The following is a 15,277-nucleotide window of genomic DNA, read 5'->3' as shown; positions in this document are numbered from 1 at the left end:
TGGGATGGGAGTATGCATGCCCACGAGAACTTGTTGTAGGATGAGCATGGGTAGGGTAGGGTAGCATCTAGAGGGGGCTTCTATCTCGCAGCTCAGTGTTCATGGCGCCAGAGGTTGACGGAGGATAAGAAGTTTTAAGCAAGTGATAACTAAATAAAATGTGTGATTGTTAATAAAACTTAAGATAAGTAAAATGTGTGAGCACCCGATTAAGTTCGAGGACACAATGTGTGAGCACCCGTTTAAGTTTGAGGACACACCATCTGAGCTTGGGATTTTCGATGCCAAGCGACTCTCCAGGATGTCAGCCCCTACTTAGTAGCCTATTGAGTGCCTAACCAGGACCTGTACTCCTTGCATTGTCTTAGGTTCTTGGTTGCAGCCATCATACTGTCTAGCATGAGTGTTAGCCATGGATGTTGTGTTTTATGTGTGTTTGTGGTTGGATCATTATCTCCATCAGCATGGTAGGTGTGGACCTTTGGGTGCCATGTGGTTGGGAGGCGTAGCTACCTTCACCACTACTAAGGATCAGTGTATAGAGATGATCTTTGTCCTAGTGCGACCATTGCTGGATGTCTTCACTTGGTACTTTGGGTTCCGGAGTATGCTTTCTTGTGATTTATGCTTCCATTGGGATGCTTGTATATCATGTTTAGATGATGTTATTTTATTTAGCGCATTCCCTTGTTATGATGTTTAGCATATGATTAGATGATGTGATTTACTTTAGTGATATATCTGTTGCTTACTATTTTTTAGCATGTGATAGGTGATGTTATCTACTGTAGGATTGTCTTATGTATTATCACTAGCATGTTAGATTTCCTTGTGCTTATATTGTTGCATGTTTTTAGTAGTGACGTCCCTATTATGGCAGTACTGACAATTTGGTCGGTGGCTTGGGATGTTACGCGTGGGGGATGGCTAGGACCCACGATGGTCTTATGATGCTATTGACGGTTGGGGGGAACCGCATACTTAGTTTGGTTGTTTTGTTCCTGAGATGTATTTATGTACATTGCGATGTTGCTTTTGTTCTCTGCGATGTTTATATTTAGTGTGTTCTTTACTGCTGTAGTTTAGATGGTTTGATGTTCTTCATTCTGTGTTGTTCTTTCACTCGAGTGTTCATTTCTCGAGCCTTTTTGGATCCGGTACTCCCTAGTGTGGAGGTTCTTTGCTCCATTTTGGTCCTTTTTGCTTCTGGGAGTGTTTTCGTGTTTCTATGGGCAACATTTGTTCAACATTGTGCGACATAAAAATGTATCGCATGCCCATACAAACTATGTCGTACGACACTGTAAAGTGTCGCACACCTTCTTGAGAAATGTCATACGACACTGGAAAAGTGTCGCACACCTTCTTGAGAAATGTCACACGAGACTGTAAAGTGTCGCATGCCTTCTTGAGAAATGTCGTACGACACTGGAAGAGTGTCGCACACCTTAAGGAGAAGTATCGCCCTCTCTTAGTAAAAAGTGTCGCACAGTTTTTGTGAAAAACTTGCACGTGCCATCAGCGGGAAATTTTCTTCGTGATCCGATCTTTTTGAGAGTGGTTTTGGATACCCTTTTGGGCATTCTTCGACCCTATGTTGTTGCATTTTGAATTCTATCGATTTCTCTTGAAATTGAGTTTTCGTGTTCTGTTTTTGTCTTTTGGGGTTTAAAATATATCGTTTAAGTATAAGAATTAATTTCTTATACTTAAGATATATTTTAATATATGCAACAAATCATTTGAGATAGGTTTCAAACCTCTCAGAGATAAGTTATGGATTCTAGGAAATTTTAGGGCTTCAGGATTTCAGGCTTAGCCAAATTTTGAGTTTCGGCATTTTACCCCAACTTGGTGTTTTGTTGATGAGTGGTTGTTTCTTGTGCCCTCATCTTGGTTGTGGTGGTTTTTGGTTTTGTTTGGGTGTGTTAGTTTGGTAGTGGCATTTGGAGATTCATTGGTTGCCAGGATTGTGTTGAAGTCTTCCGTTGCGATCTTTGTGATCCCTATATGATGTTGTCATGTGCATTCATACTTGTAAAAAAAAAATTCTTGACTTGTATTTCACCCTTGTTTCCAAGGATCTCTGGATGGGGCATTACATCTGGTATCAGAGCCCATGTTCAAACATTGGGATCTCTGTGTTTATGTTGCCCTTGTAGTTGTTGCTACGTCGGTTGAGTGCAAGTGTCTTGGAGAGAACTCGTGATCTTTTTTGCTTTGGTATCTACTCATGATGGACTTGCTTGTCCAGTAGATGCAACTAGAGCAGTGTGTAGAGAAGGAAGTGAGTCTTCTTGGTTTGGTTAGCGGATCGATGTGCCTTGTTTGGTTGGTTGCTTGTGTGACCCTTTTTGGATGGAGCCACTGATTGGTTTCCATGTGTTGGCTTGTGTGCCTCTTCTTGTTTCTCCTTGTGGGGTTAGGTGCATTGTTTCCCTATTTTGACCTGATTGTAAGTTGATGAATGAATCTTATTTGTGATTCTATGTTTTATCTTTAGGGTGATAAAATGGTTCCTTTCATTGAAAATGAGTGTTTATTGTGAATCATTGCAAAGTTGTAGTTTTGCATTATATATTTGGGTTAATGACTTAAGTCCCCAATCTGATTGTCTCTTAAGCTTATGTAGAACTGTATTAATTTGATGGATATCTAAATGTTGCATTGCATGGAATTTTTTTTTTTTTGCATATGCATGAGATTACTGATGGTATACTATTTGATGTGTGTGAGTGTGTTCTCTAACATTGCTAGGATGATGTATTCCTTAGCATTGTGTGGTGATTTATCCCTCTTGTGTGGCTGTACTCAGTCATCACCTATAATGTGATTTGTTTTATGCCTTATTTTATTTGGCTGGATGTACTTTCCTCATGTTGTTGGGCTAGCATTGGTTTTCTGTACTTTCCTCTCTTGGGATAGTCATCCAATTTTATCTATCGCTCTCTTTGTGACAATTGTCACATTTGACTTATTGTTGAAGTGAGCTCTTTTTGGTATTTACTGTTGGAATCGGCAATTCTCCCATTTGGGCTCTTTGATTATGTTTCATGATGACTATTCTGGATGTGTTTTACTGCTGCCCAGTTGTGTGTTGTGACTCTATCATGTTCATCTTGAACCTCTAGTAGTACGTTCAAGGGATAATATCATGGAGAACATGCTAGTGTGTCTTTTTTAGATCTAAATTTTTTATTGTAATTGAATGGTTTAAATGGCGATTAAAGTTAATGTTATTTTTGAAAGAAATTGAAAGGTATGTACTTGTTCTATAGTGACTCTTGGACCCTTGCTTGAAAATCTTTCAGTTTATTATGCATTAGTGCTTATGTTATGCTTAATTAATGAATTTATGAAAGAAAAGTAATGATGGTTTCAATGTGTGATTTACCTCCCATTCCATTCCTTATGTTGTTTTGGGCATGTGTGCTCTTGTGTGGATTTGGACATTTCGTTCATTGCTTGTCTTGGTGACCAAGGCTGTTGGTTTTGTCTTTGTTGTTTGATTTGAGTGGTGGCTCAAATCGTAGGTCTTAGGTCTCTCTTAGCTTCTTCATGTTGTAGTCCTTGTTGATATCTTTTCGACACTTTTCAAATGGATTCAATATGAGTCCGGATGTGAAGGCTATGGCTTTTGGAGTTGTTGATCGATGTTCTGAGCACCTTTTCAAGTAGAGGCCAATTCAATCATGATATATTGTATTTATGGCCATTGGAGAAGTTTAACTCCTCATGTTATTCATAACGAAAGAGTTATCTCATCTTCATAATCTACTAGGTACTTGTTGGAGTTCGTGCTTGGGTTTTTGTGTTTCCTATTGCACTGACCCACCCTTGTGAGGTGTAGTGTGGTTTGTGAGTGTTCCTTGTTGTGGATGATGTTGCCTTATCATTTGGGAGTGACTCAGTTCTTTGATGAGTCTACATTATCCTTTCTAGATGTTGACCTTGGCACATCTCCGTATTCTTTCTCTCTTGAGAGAGTAGGCTAGTGTGGTTATGCCACTAGCTCAGTAGTGTTCTCTTGTGAGTATGTTGATGGTTGGGAAAATTGTGAGTTCCCTAACGCGTCTTGGGCTGATTTAGTGTAGAGGTTGAGAGAGACTCCCTCTCAGTCCTAATACTCTATAGTATCCTTCTCCCTAAGCTTCTATCTTCTTGTGGATTGTGTCAGTCAAGTTTTCTCTTTAACTGTTGACCTGAGGCTAGAGATTGAGTTTAGCAGTAGATTGGGTGTAGTTTTCCTAGCATGGTGCTGGAGGGACATGGTATCATTGGACACATGTTACCATCTCGTGAGTTGGTATGTAGACATTCGATGATTGTGTCCACTGACGAAAGTCTTTGAACCTTGTGGAAAGGTGATATCTTGTCTAGTTGGGTTGTGTTACCCTAGTTCCCAGTGATAGTTCAGCTTTTGTGCCTTGGTGAGGTGTTGTGCTCCTACACTTGGTGGTGACCAGTCTTTTGGAGTGTGTCCTTTTGTTGGTGAACTTTCATCCTCTTTGTTCTAAGGGTGAGTTTATGTGGATTCCAAAATGATCATGTGTGACATGATAGTATTCTTGGAAAGTTTGGGATGGTTATTCCCCATGATTCCAACTTTTGTTGGAAGTGCTTAGTGTTTTGACCTAGTTTTTTGGTCATGTGGTTGCTGCATGCTGTAGTTGGGGACCTGTTGACAAGGTAGAGAGGGTTTTTCCTTACCTTTTATTGTTGACTCTATGGCTAGATGGGTTCTTCCTAGCGCATAGAAGGTTCCTTGTTGGAGGACCTTGTGTTTGTGTGACACCCATTCTCTCGTGGTTAACCTATTTGGGGGTTAACATGATGGGTTGAGAATGTGGGAGTGATTTGGTTTGACTTGTGGAGAGTTTCTTGAGTCATTCCTTTTGCTCACTTTTGATTTTGGTTCTTGTGTGTTTTGGTTTCGTTTCTTGGATTGCAGGCTTCCAGGAGTAAGCCTAGTCTTTGGGGGGGATGATGTAGTGCCTCTCCCATTTGACTTTTGTAAGTCATCCTGATGGATGCAACCTTGATGATCTTTTGTTGTGATGGGATCATGATTGTGACCCTGATTGGTCTACACTGTTGAGGTGTTTGGATTTATCTTTATGTATCAGTTGCTTTGTTTATGCTTTTGACTGATCTATGAGATTATGATGTGATTTTTGGTTCACTGAGGTTTGTGCCAGTGGTTACTAGGATCGATGTGGTATCATGAGGTTGTTCCGTGATTACCTTGAGATGTGTGCAGAGATTGCACTATGTTCTATTACCATGCTACACTGGACTAGGTTCCTGTAGCAGTGGTTAGTCATGTTTATGACTATGTTTGCTTATGTGTTTTAAATGATTTTTTAATGTAGAGTAATCAATTATTATTAAATTCTTAAGTAATTAGAATGGATTTTTCTTGTTGGATTATTTGGTTATGTGCTACGGACATTTACCTTGTTTTATTTTGATCTGAGAAATATCTGTTCTTATGTGATGTTTTACATTTGAGATGACCTGAGGGTCAAATTTTACTCTTTGATTCCAGTATCATAGATATTAGACTAGTATGCTGTTCAGTTAATCATATTGCATGATGATGCCATTTTGAGATGACAGTGTGTTTTATGATGATATTTGGTTATCTGGTATTTGGACATACCTCTGATTATGTTATGTGATGGATTTAATGCTATGGTTATTTACTTCATTCCTACGTTGTTATGCCTTTTGCGAACGTGAGTGATGTAAATAGATTATTTTAATATAATTAAATAAATGGTTAAATTAGGTGATTTAATGCATTTATTGCTTCTGCTATGTTATTATATGCAATTGCACTTGATCGTGTTGTTTAGTGTGCAGGATTTATATCCCTAGCAGTGGCACATGGAGTTAGTGATTCAACCTTTCATATTTTACCAATGTCATCCTTGTATGGTCGACGTATCCTTTATTAAAATGTTTAATTTAAACCTTTCGGTGATTATTAAATCTGAACTCATTGCATTATGTGATTAGACCCGTAAGCATGTTTGTGCATTTAGAGGTTCGCATTGTCGCAAAAGTTGTTTATGGAGATTTATGTGTTTTTTGGGTTTCCAGGTTTTTTAATTGATTTATTTTAATTTCTAACAGCTTTGCCATAGATGAATTCCTATTTATAGGAATAGCTTATTTTCGTTTGGGTCGATTCGGAATTTAACTAGATTGGCTGGTTAAATGCCCTAATTGATTATTCACCCGAAAAGTGAATAAATATCCAAAGAGGAATTTAATTCCTCACTTCTCACTTTTGAATTGGAAAGTTGGAGAGTAAAACCCAAAATCCTCTTCATGAGGATTTACTGTTTTGTTCGTTGTGGGAGCTACGGGTGTGGGATAGTCGTGAGGTTGGGTTCGTTGGATCCAGCTCGGGAAAACCTTGGATTGCCGCAATTTTAAGCCACTTCTGCGAGCATTTTATTTTTTGGTTCAGTTTTTTGTTTTGCCCTTTTGGCTATGAGGTAGGGCTTTCCTGTTTTATTGTTTCTGCTCCGTTTCTGCTTCTGTTTTTGGTAGCCGTTTGTTTGGATGCTGAGAACTAGTGTTCCCCTCTGTTTCTATATGCTAGTTCTACCCGGTTGGGCGGGTATGAACATTTCCCTATTTTTTGGGATGAGGGTTTGGAATTTTACGTCGTTATGCTGGTCGTTTTTGCATACGGTGTCCGATTCCATTTATTTTTGGATTTTTGGGGTTTTTGAACCCAAAGGCCAAATTGGTTTTAATTTTGAAGTTTTCCAAATTTTTGGAGTTTTTACCTCGTTTTCCATGCCACCTTGTTTTCTTGAGTTTTCTTGGCACAATGTGGGTCATGGACCTGGATGATCCATTTGGATATTAGTCAGACCACTTTTGTACCTTTTGTTGCATTGGGATGCATGTCGCACCCGTACTCCCGACTTTGTGTTTGGTTGAGTGATTTGTTTCCTGTTATAGTTTCGTTTAGACATTTGCTTTTGTTTTGTGAACGCTAAGATTCGTGTAAAATCCATACTCTCAAATTGAGGCTAGTTGAGTGAGTTCACGATGTTTGGTCTTGTTACATCATTGGGATTCATGTAGAATCCATCCTTCCTGTGTTGCTTTCAGTTGGGTGTTTTCTTTGCATTGTGTTCTCATTCCTATCCTTGTGTTATGATCTTTGTGATGGTGGTGCACCACAACGAGTATGTGCACGTACATTTGTTGGGTGACTTGTGAGGCCCGATCTTCTGTGAATTTGCTGAAAGTTATGATCATTGGGGTTGGGATGGGAGTATGCATGCCCTTAGGTACTTGTTGTAGGATGAGCATGGGTAGAGTAGGGTAGCATCTGGAGGCAGCTTCTATCTCACAACTTGGCGTTCATGGCGCCGGAGGTTGACGGAGGATAAGAAGTTTTAAGCAAGTGATAACTAAATAAAAGGTGTGATTGTTAATAAAACTTAAGATAAGTAAAATGTGTGAGCACCCGATTAAGTTTGAGGACACAATGTGTGAGCACCCGTTTAAGTTTGAGGACACACGATCCGAGCTTGGGCTTTTCGATGCCAAGCGACTCTCCAGGATGTCAACCCCTACTTAGTAGCCTATTGAGTGTCTGACCAGAACCTGTACTCCTTGCATTGTCTTAGGTTCTTGGTTGCAGTCATCATACTATCTGGCGTGAGTGTTAGCCATGGATGTTGTGTTTTATGTGTGTTTGTGGTTGGATCATTATCTCCATCAGCATGGTAGGGGTGGACCTATGGGTGCCACGTGGTTGGGAGGCATAGCTACCTTCACCACTGCTAGGGATCGGTGTATAGAGATGATCATTGTCCTAGTGCGACCGTTGCTGGATGTCTTCACTTGGTACTTCGGGTTTCGGAGTATGCTTTCTTGTGATTTATGCTTCCATTGGGATGCTTGTATATCATGTTTAGATGATGTTATTTTATTTGGCGCATTCCCTTGTTATGATGTTTAGCATATGATTAGATGATGTGATTTACTTTAGTAGTATATCTATTACTTACTGTTGTTTAGCATGTGATAGGTGATGTTATCTACTGTAGGATTGTCTTATGCGTTATCACTAGCATGTTAGATTTCCTTGTGCTTATATTGTTGCATGTTTTTAGTAGTGACGTCCCTATTATGACAGTACCGACGATCTGGTCGGTGGCTTGTGATGTTACACGCGGGGGATGGCTAGGAACCACGATGGTCTTATGATGCTATTGACGGTTGGGAGGAACCGCGTACTTAGTTTGGTTGTTTTGTTCCTAAGATGTATTTATGTAAATTGCGATGTTGCTTTTGTTCTCTGTGATGTTTATGTTCAGTGTGTTCTTTGCTGTTGTAGTTTAGATGGTTTGATGTTCTTCATTCTGTGTTGTTCTTGCACTCGAGTGTTCATTTCTCAAGCCTTTGTGGATCTGGTACTCCCTGGTGTGGAGGTTCTTTGCTCCATTTTGGTCCTTTTTGCTTCTGGGAGTGTTTTTGTGTTTCTATGGGTGACATTTGTTCAGCATTGTGCGACAGAAAAATGTATCACACACCCATACAAACTATGTCATACGACACTGTAAAGTGTCGCATGCCTTCTTGAGAAATGTCGTATGACACTGGAAAAGTGTCGCATGCCTTCTTGAGAAATGTCACACGAGACTGTAAAGTGTCACACGCCTTCTTGAGAAATGTCGCACGAGACTATAAAGTGTCGCACACCTTCTTGAGAAATGTCGTATGACACTAGAAGAGTGTCGCACGCCTTAAGGAGAAGTATCGCCCTCCCTTAGTAAAAAGTGTCGCATGGTTTTTGTGAAAAACCTGCGCATGCCATCAGCGGGAACTTTTCTTCGTGATCTGATCTTTTTGAGAGTGGTTTTGGATACCCTTTTGGGCATTCTTCGACCCTATGTTGTTGCATTTTGAATTCTATCGATTTCTCTTGAAATCGAGTTTTCATGTTCTATTTTTGTCTTTTGGGGTTTAAAATATATCGTTTAAGTATAAGAATTAATTTCTTATACTTAAGATATATTTTAATATATGCAACAACAAATAGTTTGAGATAGGTTTCAGACCTCTCAGAGATAAGTTATGGATTCTAAGAAATTTCAGGGCTTCAGAAATCTAGACTTAGCCAATTTTCAGGGCTTCAAGATTTCAGGCTTAGCCAAATTTCAGGTTTCTGCATTTTACCCCAGCTTGGTGTTTTGTTGATGAGTGGTTGTTTCTTGTGCCCTCATCTTGGTTGTGGTGGTTGTTGGTTTTGTTTGGGTATGTCAGTTTGGTAGTGGTGTTTGGAGATTCTTTGGTTGTCAGGATTGTGTTGAAGTCTTTCGTTGCGATCTTTGTGATCCCTGTATGATGTTGTCATGTGCATTCATACTTGTAAAAAAAAAATTCTTGACTTGTATTTCACCCTTGTTTCCAAGGATCTCCGGACGGGGCATTACAGTTCATGATTTAATTTTATTTACAAGTAAAATCATTTATTTTTTAAATTGAATGTTTCTAATTTCTTAAATAACATAAATTAGATGCAAATTATTTATGCTTGGGTTTCTTTATTATTTCCTTTTTATTAACAAGGCATAGTTTTTGAAGGGGTACTTTAATATGGAAATATCCTTGCCCCTAAAGGGGAATGATGTTCATGATGTTCATCTTATAACACTACTAATGTGTGTGTGTGTGTGTGTGTGTGTGTGTGTGTGTGTGTGATATAAACATACCTGGATGTTTCAAATATTTGGAGTTATGGTGTTAGTTTGAAAGGAATGGCTCTATAACTTTATAATGCCTTCCACATTAATTGGTACATAATGAATTGGCTTAACTTAATTGAAAGGATGATTGTAGATTAGTAAGGAACATTGTCCTTGCCTTGGAAATAATATCATCGACATTTGAGTGTTTAGTTTCAGCTAGAAATCTAATGAAGTAAATGGGCAACCATGTGGGAAATGAATCTCTCTTATTGGTCTCAACTACCCATTTTTTGAGTTCTCTAAGGTCTCCCTACCCATGACTTCCATAGACTCATGGAAAATTCATAGGCCTTAGGATAAGTCCCTCATCTACTCAATACTCCCTATGTAAGAGTAGACCTTATACTAAGATATATAAATAAAAAATTGTTCTACATGCAAATGGTTGCTCTCTTAGCCAATTTTGTAGAATAGAATGCTCTACAATGCATACTAGAACATCAAATTGTAATGGTGTAAGTCACAAATGGGAGAATATGTAATTCCTACCCCTAGTTTACTTTTCATGTTAGATTTTTGAACTCTTTAGGCCACTTTTATGATTACATATTTTATGATTAGTGGTACTTAGTTACTAGATTTGATTAGATATTATTTCATACTCAATTGATATACCTGATCAGCTACTTGATACATGGTTATTTCAAGTGTTTAGGTTTATTGTTTCAATGATGATATATGTATGTTAATTTAGTTATTTTTAGTTATCTCATGATGATAGATAGATGATTTATATGCAGTTTCTATAGTTACTTATGCCAAACTTGCATGTGTATGATGTACTTGTATATTTTATTTTATGTTTGACATTTCTGATGTGGTTGAGGGAGGGAGTTTAGTCACTTGCTAGTTGGGATCTACATGATGCACCACTTCCTTTGATTAATTATATGTATACATACATGCTTAGATTTTATGTAGATTGTAAGTACTAGGCATTAACTTACCTAAATTGCTAGTATAAGTGTGTCCTTTTGCAGTATCTCAATGTAAAAGAGGCGAGATAGTCCTTGAGTCCAAATCCTAACCCTAAGCCAATTATCCTAGAATGTAGGATAAGTATCTAAGTTGGTTTTTTTTTTTCCAAATTTGTCAAGTGATGTGAATTCATGATTTTGACTCTAGAGTTTGAATATGTGCTTTGTCTTTTAGATGGGTTTTCATATTTAATTTTGGCGTAATCATATTTATTTAATTTAATAATAATATATTTAGAAGATTCATTTTTATAATAAACTCTAAATATTATTATTAGTTAAATTAATAAATATTTTATTAAAAAATGTCCCAAGATTTAATAGAGAGAAACAATAGATTTAATAAATTTATTTTAATTAAATTGCAAACAGGTTGCACATGAAAATTAAAATATAATAAAATAAATTAAGAAAAAGGTTTCATATGATTGCAAAATTGAAGTCATAATTGGAGAAAGCTCTTTATTAAGAAATTAGAGCTCTTTTCCCCATAGATAGGTTTGGAGGAGCCAATTTCTGAGAAGAGGGTTTCAAAAGAAAAAGAAATTTCTTGTGAGTTTTGTGAATTCGGTTGTTTAGAATTAGATCTAGGTAGGATCTTGTGGGTTTTGCACAATAGTTTCTTCTTTTGAATTCTCTATCTTATCCATGTTTGTGGATCTGTATTTAGAATTTAATTTGGGTTGAAACCCTTGTTTGTGAATTTATTATTTTTCATTTCAAAAATATCTGTAAAAAAATGTGAGATTAGAAAAAGAAAATCCGATTTGTTTTATAAGTTTTGACTATTTAATCAACATTTCTATACTAGGTTTTTATTAGAAAATTATATATTAAGATTTTTTACATATTAGGTGCTCCTTAAGAGAAACAATTCCAACTTATTCAAGCTCCTTTCGAGCAATCACACTAGAAACAACAATTGGAAGACAAAGAGTCACAACTTAGAATTCCACAAAGATGTCACTCTTGGGATTAGAACTAGGGTGTCCACAATGAGAACTCATTGCTTCGACCAACAAGCTAAACCCCTTGGAATTTTTTGAAAAATTATCAAGTGTGTGTGTTTGTGTGTATCAAAATCATTTATAATTACTATAATAGCTATAAAATATAATATATGATTAAAAAACTTATAAATTTGCATTTTAACGGGGGCATGGTGTTGTTTGTTTTATTTTAAAACAATTAACATGTTTTTTGGGAGGTGGACCACCACCCCCACCTCCCCTCCTCCTTCTTCTCTTGTCGCGACCCTTGTTTGGGTCTATGCATGGGGCAGACCTATTGTGGCACTAGCAGGTAATACTGATGTAATACCCTATTGCTGCAACAATAGTTGCACATAGCAATGGTATAGCCATAGCCTATAGGCTTAAAAATGTTATGAGGTAAGGGTTATATATATATAGTTTTTATTATTATTAAAGGCTTTTCTAAATATTAAATATTTTTAATAAAGTTTTTAGTAGTAAATCATGGGTGTTATAATTACAACTATTCGAATAGACATGTTTTCATTTTATTTTTAAGAGAACTTTTCATTTCAGATTTGGGTTGTTATTTCTAAAAGTTTCATTCCCTTTATACGAACTTGATTTTTATTTCCTTTGAGAACTTAAAAGAAAACTTTATCAATTATGATCACTATTTGAGGAATGAAAATGTAAACCTTGGTTATAATCGAAAACCTTGTCAAATTGTAATACTCGAAAATGAAAATGAAAACTTGAAAACCTTTAGTGAAAATTGAACTTTAGTATTTTCAAAACCTAAGGAGTTATGAAAGTTACATTTTTTTGTACTTTATGTGATGTGAAGTTTACTAACATTGGGTTCAAGTTTGACTTAGTACTTTGACCAATCAAGATGTTTACCAGAGGCTTGGGGGTTTTTTTCTATAATGATGTTATGTATATGATCTTTTATACCCAACCATGGTGATGGGTCACATATTTTCTATGATGAGCTATATGATCTTTGATACCTAACCATGATGATGTGTCACATACTTTATGTTCATATGTTTGTGGTGCTTTCTAGTTTCTTGTGTAGAACTGAGGTGAATGGTATGATTTTCCTAATGTAACCTTTAAGTCTTCAATTAGTTATCTTCTAATGCTTTCCAGTTGCTTGTATAGGATTGAGGTGACTATTGTGTTTTATCTTTTGGTGCTTTCTAGTTGTGTGTGTAGGACTGAGGTGATATTGTGATTGGTCTTTAGTTTATTTCCAGTTACTTGTAAAGGACTAAGGTGAATACTATGTTTTATCTATAGGTGTTTTCCAATTTCTTGTAAAGGACTGAGGTGAGAATTGTGATTTTATGAGTTGTACTTTTATGAGCCTAGGGTAGGTAATCTATGTGTTCTTTGGGAAGTGGCTTGCAATGGAGGTTGGAGCCCTAACGAAGCTGCTTGGTTAACACATTATAATTTGTTTTAATAAGTGATAACATTTCATTAAATGGGAATAAAATAAAATAATAAGAGTTAGTGTTTTTCTTTTCCCATTCCTTGAGTGCTAGTATAGGCTAGGATGAGAGTAGAGAGGATGCTTGGTTTTGACCTTGCTTTGTTAGTATGTCTTGTTTGTATGAAAGGATAATAATGTCACATAGAGCCACTATGGGGCCGAAGTCCAAAGAGGATACTAGGGTAACCTTAGAGTTGGTTCATGCAATGACACCTTCCCACTTACATATTATATTTTCTACGTGTCTTTGTTGCCTTTTGGATTAGAAAATACTTGTGCATTAGTACCTTTATGATATATTGCTATCAAGATTTCTTTGACCTAGATGTTGGTTATGACTTATGGATTGATATCTATATGGGACATGAGTTTATCTCCTCAACATGGTGGGATTTGACCATTTAGGTTCCACAAGGTCGAGTAGTAGTGCATTTTTCTTATACCATTGAGATTTGACAGTTGGATGTCATTGTTGGATGTACTTGTGAAGTTGTTCCTTTCTTTTTGATCTTTTATTTCTATTGGATGATTATATTTTGTTGTACTCTACATGATTATTAAAGATTTTATGAGATGATATACTTTTTTGATGATGTATATTCTTTGAGCTTTTCATACCTAGTGACTTTTACAGTGGATGATCATGCATTCTAATTATGCCAAGTGGCATATTATGTAATTGTATATTATTTAATTCGATTCACATTTGTGGTTATTCCATGATGTGGAATTTTGTTATGTGTTAGATTTAATATTAATAAAACTTACATGTGATTCAACGTCACGGAACCCTTAAGAGATGTAATTTATTTTGGATGATTATATGCATGTGAGTTATTGCTTCCATTATGTTATATGTTGATGTTATTATCTTTTAAAAAAATGTTTGGAAAATTTAGTGAAACTTTAGGTTAATTCCTTTTGGGATCCCTGGTGGGGTATTACAGAATGTGTCTAATAAAGAGTAAGAAGGTTTTGAAATGGAAGAATGCATCTAATAATGAGTAGGAAGGTTTTGGAATGTAGAGCTTGTAAATGGGAGAATGCATCTAACAAGTAGTAGGAGGATTTTGTAATGGATATTTTGTAAATGAGAGAGTGAATCTGATGAGTAGGAAGGTTTTGTGATGGGAGTTTGCAAATGAAAGAATGTATTTAATAAGTAGGAAGGTTTTGTAATGTAGATTTCACAAATGGGTGAGTGAATCTCATAAGGAGTAGAAAGGTTTTTCAATGGAGAGTTTGGGAATGGAAGAGTGCATTTGATAGAGAGTAGGAATGTTTTTCAATGGTCAAAAAATTTAATGCTCGGTAGGTGAGTTTTTGAAATTTGGAAATGAGAGGGAAACTATTTTTTTGGCAAGAGACAAAAGGAATGAGTCGGTCTCATTCAGTCAGTTGAAGAGTTCAATAGATCAGAGAGTTGCAGAGCAAAGAAGGAATACAAGAAGTCAATCAACAGATCAAGTAAAAGTGCAGAAGATAGAAAGAAGTTTGTCTCGTGCCTATAGTTGCATGTGTTTCTTCTCTTGTCATTCTGTAAGTTTGTTTTTTATTGCTTTTGTCCTATGAAGTAGTGATTGCTCTAGGTATTGTTGTATGCAGCCATTAGAGCTATAATTTTAAAGTTTAAAGTTTGAAATTTTACCTGTTTGAAGATTTTAGGGTTATTTTAAGGTTTTCTAGTTGAAGTCAAATGCTCCCAAATTTTATAAAAATTTAGCATACTTGAATAACAAGTAAGCAAGCAGGCATACTTAAAAACTATTGTTCTCCCTCTATTTATTGCATTTGAGAAGTTTATTGTTGAAAGCTTCATATCTTGGCTCTCTAGTTTTAATGGTGAAAAATCTAGGTTGTAAGTTTGGTCACTTAGTCTAGTCTTTGACTGGGTTCCATCTTTGTAGTTATTGTCGAGCACACTCAGCATCAACATTGCTTGTTGCTAATCTTACTTGGCATATACTTGCTACCAAGTTGTTTTTGTTTGTCAAGTTCACTCGACACCATCCGCCTGCCACTCAGCACCTTCATGTGTTG

The sequence above is a fragment of the Cupressus sempervirens genome, chromosome 3, assembly GCF_028749045.1.
Source record: "Cupressus sempervirens isolate cs-2001-9-10 chromosome 3, ASM2874904v1, whole genome shotgun sequence".
Taxonomy (NCBI): Eukaryota; Viridiplantae; Streptophyta; class Pinopsida; order Cupressales; family Cupressaceae; genus Cupressus; species Cupressus sempervirens.
This window is presented reverse-complemented; position numbering follows the sequence as displayed.